Source organism: Ctenocephalides felis, unplaced genomic scaffold, assembly GCF_003426905.1.
Source record: "Ctenocephalides felis isolate EL2017-DRISC unplaced genomic scaffold, ASM342690v1 CF-g0.4_SCAFFOLD_01170, whole genome shotgun sequence".
Lineage (NCBI taxonomy): Eukaryota > Metazoa > Arthropoda > Insecta > Siphonaptera > Pulicidae > Ctenocephalides > Ctenocephalides felis.
The window spans coordinates 53924580-53930209 of record NW_020537324.1 but is presented as its reverse complement, the minus strand read 5'-3'; positions in this window follow the sequence as shown (position 1 = coordinate 53930209).

Below are 5630 nucleotides of genomic sequence, written 5' to 3'. Positions count from 1 at the left end.
TCAATAATTTTTATAATTGAACCAGTTTTCGTAGGACTTTACTGTGTTTATCAAGACCAAGTACTCTATCGTTATACCAAGTAAATCGTCTCATTTTAATTTTAACAAACGTGAAAAAAACTACTCATTTTCTCAAACTTTGATGATTTTTTAAAATTAAACTCCTTGTCACAAGCTCATAAGGCCGTAATATTTCAGTAAGTTCTATAAGACCATGATATATATCGCCAAAAAAAGTTCCATAAAAATAGGCTTAAATTTTTTTTTCAACAGTTAATTACAGGAAAACGGTTCGGTAGATTTTCACCTAAAACTAATCAGTATCATTCCCAACTAATATCTTTCGAATAGTTTTTGATTTTATAAAATCGATTCGGTAGTATGAGCTTAAATTCATTTTTGTTTAGCTTTTTATTTTTTATTTTTATTTACATTTATGCCAGGGTAAAGGTTAGTTGGTCCTTTTTACTTATAGAAGTTATAAAAAAAAACTATCTTATAAAACCATTGAATAACGTATACTTAAAAAAAATTATATCAAGGTATCGTAAACTAAACAACAGTGTCCATACCGAAGAATCTAACAACAACAAAAAACTTTTGTTATGGATTTTCTAACATTGCCGTTTATCTCCTGATAGCGGCGTCGTAGGAAGCAAAATGATGGCTGGTTATACATTTTTCCACTCTACTTTCAAATATTATGTTAAAAAAAATTTAACTTTACTGGACTTTGAGATATCGCTGGTGGACCTTTTAACTTGCGGACATTTAACCTTCTCTACTCTATTACTCTATTTTATTAAAATAAATATAATATTTTATGAAAAATTTCAATATTGGACAAATAATGCTGAAGAGTTGGAAATGTCATCATGAAGTAGAATAAGCAAATATTTCTAAGAATATATTCAAATATTGATAAAAATATAGTATAATGCATTATATGCTTCATATTTATTTATTTATTTTTAAATATATAGCCCACAGATTTCTTCCAAGAAGACTCAAAAATACAATTTTTTCATAATGAATAACAATTAAAATATATACAAAATTACAATATATAGTTATTAACATAAAATACTTAACATAAAATTACATATAATACAGAATGTAACAATAATATTTATATACAGAATAAGATAAAATAATAAGATATTTGAAAAGAAAATAAAAAGGTTAACTTGAGCAGATGGAGATTATTTGATTAGGTGAAGTGTTGTGAAAATCTATTTCATTATTAATTAAGTTAAAGTTAAAGGACATAACTAAAATAGGCGAATTTAAGAAAGAATTATATTTAGGAGTAGGATAATTGAAAAATAATTGTAAACGCGTAGTCTTGGAACATTAAAGGATAGTTGGTTAAGAATAAGAAGACAGTCTATAGAATTATTGCAAAGTTTAAATAAGAACATAACTGTACAGATAAATCGACTTGAGGCAAGATAAGGAATACCAAATTCTTTTAGTAAAGTGTTGTGGTCAAAGCCACGTTCAGGGTAAATTTTATATGTTTTATAATGGAGATATTTCAGAAATTTCCGCTAAACCTTCTCTATCGCATCAGACTTGTTGATTTGATGAGGATACCAGAATGCAAAATTTAAATTACAGCTTTTCATTTAGTGTGCTTCATATGCAAAATTTAAGTTACAGCCTTTCATTTAGTTTCATACTTCATAAATAAGAAAATTTACTTTGAATTATCTAATCAGTATCACAATATCTATGACTACAAAAAATAAAACAAAAAAAATATTTTATCACGTACTGTACATTCCATCTGTTACAGTTCAGTGTGTCGTTTTAATTTTTCCCCAAATGCCTGCGCGAACAAAAAAACACACCGCAGTAATAGAAAATCTGGACAAATCCTCTCAGCGACCATGTATAGCCCCCTCTGAGACCAACATTACACGCTAACTCTCCTACGCGGGGATCACGGTGAGCAGTGGCGCCGAAATTATATTTAAACCGAATTCTTCCGGACAGAACATCAAATAATAATGGAAGATATTATGTATTTCATAGTGTTTCTATTATTTCCAAATATAGTGTATTTATCAAAATCATTAAAATATCAACACCAAAACTACATTCTTTAATATAGGCTGGAGTTAGGTCTGAAGGTCCGCGGGTAAAAAGGTCCACTACCGATATCTTAGAAATTTTACTAACAATATTTGAAAGTAGAGGGCAGAAGATGCATAACCGACCATCATTTTGACCCTTATGACGTCGCTATCAGGAGAAAAACGACAATATTTGAAAATCTGTAACAAGTATTTTCTTTCGTTGTTAGTTTCTTTGGTGTGAACACTGTTGTTTAGTTTACGAGACCTTAAGATAAGTTCTAATCATAAGATTAAGTTATTTAATTGTTTTAAAAGATGTATCGTTATTTTAAGTTAGATTGAACTAGATTAATTGAACTAATTAGAACAGATGTTTTTATATAACCTCTATAATAGGTAAAGTAGGTGGGGTAAAAAGGACAAACTGAATCTTTACCTTAGCAGAGATGTAAACAATAAAAAATAGTATATAAAAATGTAAATTAAGTTAAGAATAGCATTTTCACAAGAGATGAACTAAATAAATAGTAATTCTAGCACTGCCAATGTGGCGGGAATAGCTCACTCAGTAGCGTTCTCGACTCACACGCTGGAGGAACTCGGTTCTAACCTCCACCAATACCAGAATTAAAAATATAAAATATTAAAGTAGATTAAGAATTGGTTATTTGTAGAATACAAGAAAAAATTGTATTAGAAGTAAGAAGAAAAAAAAAGTTCAGTTTAGAAGATGAGAAGAACATATTGAGAAACAAGAAGAAGAAAGAAAATTGAATGGAAGGTTATGATATAAGAAGAGATAGTATATATATGATAAATATATAAGAAATGTGTAAGAATTGTATAGAATATGATGAAAAAAAAGAATAATGTAGGTGGCTAAAAATGCTGTAAAGCGGAGGCCAATAAAATTTAAAAAAAACACTGCCAATAACCTTAGTGTTGATGCCATATAAATAAATAAATAAATAAATAAAAAACTTTACTGCATTATTGGTGCAGATGAAATTTATATTTTGTATTGGTTGAATAATATAGCTATTATTTTGTGAAATCTCTTCAAAATTAAAAATAAGACATTGAATCTGTTTGTTTCCTGGTTGTATAATTTTAACCCGCTTATGGGCCCAGATGACAAATTTTTGAAAAAAAGCAAAAAACATAGTTTTACAATGAGGAATTAGCTAGGCATTTTATTGGACATAGTTATATAGTTGTTTGTTTGATATGTGCTATTGGTTTGAATGTAGTTGATTTGGCTTTCAGAGTATAGTTGCCAAAAGTCAAATTTGTACCCCGCCCTAACCTCATCACATAGAAATGCAATTTTTATAAAGAAATTAGTTCATAACGTTATAGAGAAAGTTTGTGGTTAAACCTGACGCAGCCAAATTCTTTTAAAAATTACACTTACGGATAATGTCGAAAAACCAGATATAATTAGATAGTGACTTTATAAGATCGATTAAAAAGATGTATAATGAATGATTTCAAGAAAATATAATTTCTTGGAAAAAAGGTTTATTACTTTGAGGATCTACGAAAGATAGGATACATTACAATGGAGGAATATAATGGTTATTTTGTATGAAAGGTATTAAAATATGTTTATATAATTTGCTTAAAACAGGGTTGAGCCTTAGACGTTAACAAATATTAAAACTAGTGGTGAATGGCATCGTGCCTTAAGGCAAATTGCTGGAACTTCCCGTAGCTTAACTAAATATTCGAGACAATTTTTTCCTTAGATACCATATAAACTTCAATCTGTCTTCAGGACACATTCAGTAATTAGATTGTAGGTAGTGAAAAATGAAATGCTTAAGAGGTTACCCAATAGTAAACCTTTTAGTTATGAACTGTAACTAATCATGACAAAATATTTGAAAGTCTAGAACTGAAAATAGAGATCATTATGTACGCATACATGACATACAAAAACCAATTATAAGACTAAACATATACAAATAATATATGAATATAAAGACTGTATTAAGTAAATACATATATAAATAATCTCTATATAAAACCAAGAGAAATATTAAATGTTTTCAAATAGATTATTATATAATTTACAGAAAAATAAATAAACAAACCTTAATCTTTCGAATTTAAAATGAAAGACATTGTCTTATATTTATGATAATTATATAAACTGCATAGTTAAAATTAATTATTTAAAACATATAAGTGAGTGTTAGAACTTTAGCCAGAATCCTTTAACACTAGAAAGACGGACGCAGTCATTTTGACTGTTTTCCATTTTCAAACATAAAAATAACTATGTATTTGAAGTCGCAGCTTCGTGAAATTTTGTGACTTTTTATACAACATATAAATGCGTAGATAAATCGTATTATTTGCCTTATCTCACTTTTATTTTCAATATTCTTACATGTTATGCCTACATGGACGGAAAACAGTCATTTTGACTGCTATAGAAATTTTACATAAACAAACGGCTTTGTTATTGTATTGCAAATCGTTATCTCGCGTTCATTCATCTCGAATGAGCAATAATGCATTTGTTACATAGAAATAACCGAATTTTGGTAAGTATTGGCATTAGACCGGTCTTTTTCACGTAGTAACTTTCAGAGTAACGCGTTGTTCAGTTGATTTTTTAGAACTTATAAATAAAATGCCGAAGAGAAGTGAATTGTTGCAAAAGCTAACACACATAAGTGAAGAGTGTTCCGACATAGAATAAAATGCAGAAAATTGGGCACAATCATCTGAAGATGAATTGGATTATATTCCACGTGAATCATCTGATTCTGAGGGTAGCGATGAAGGTGATCACTATTGATGAAAATGAAAGTGCCATCAGTGTATGCAGGAGAGTGCTAAGTGGCTCAGAAACTGATGAAAGAATTCAAGAAACGGAAACAGCTGTCGATGGTACTGTATGGACAGAAATTGCCGAAGGTGGTACTCCAGGAAGGTCATCATCTAATTGTGTTTTCAAGGGTGTGAAAGGGCCAACAAGCTATGCAAAAAAAATATTATCACAGGCGATCTTGTCAGTGCATTTTCGTTGATAATAGATAATTATATTATCAAACACATAAAACAGTGCACAGAAGAAGAGGGCAGTCGAATTTTGGGGTACGATTGGACAACATCGTTACCGGAAATACGTGCATTTATTGGAATTTTATATGCTTGTGGGGCCTATGAGGCAAAAAATTTAAAATTGACTTATTTATGGTCGGCAAGAAGACATGACAGATCAAAGGTAAAGAAAATATACCGTGAAATCCAGTTCACGTAGGTGCAAATATTTTTCAATATTTCGGATTTGTCTGCGATAAATGCCTGGATTCTTTACAAGGAAGCGACAGGAATGAAAATCCAAAGAAAACAAATCGTTAGAGAACAGTTTTTGTTTGAATTGGCAGAACAGCTTTCCGCGGACTACACGACATCAACACAAAAAAAATCAAAGGAAAATGATGACCAACAGATATCATGCAAATACCAATCGTAATAAAAGAAAAATTTGCCAAATAAGACTTTGTAATAATAATAAAACTAATAATACGTGTC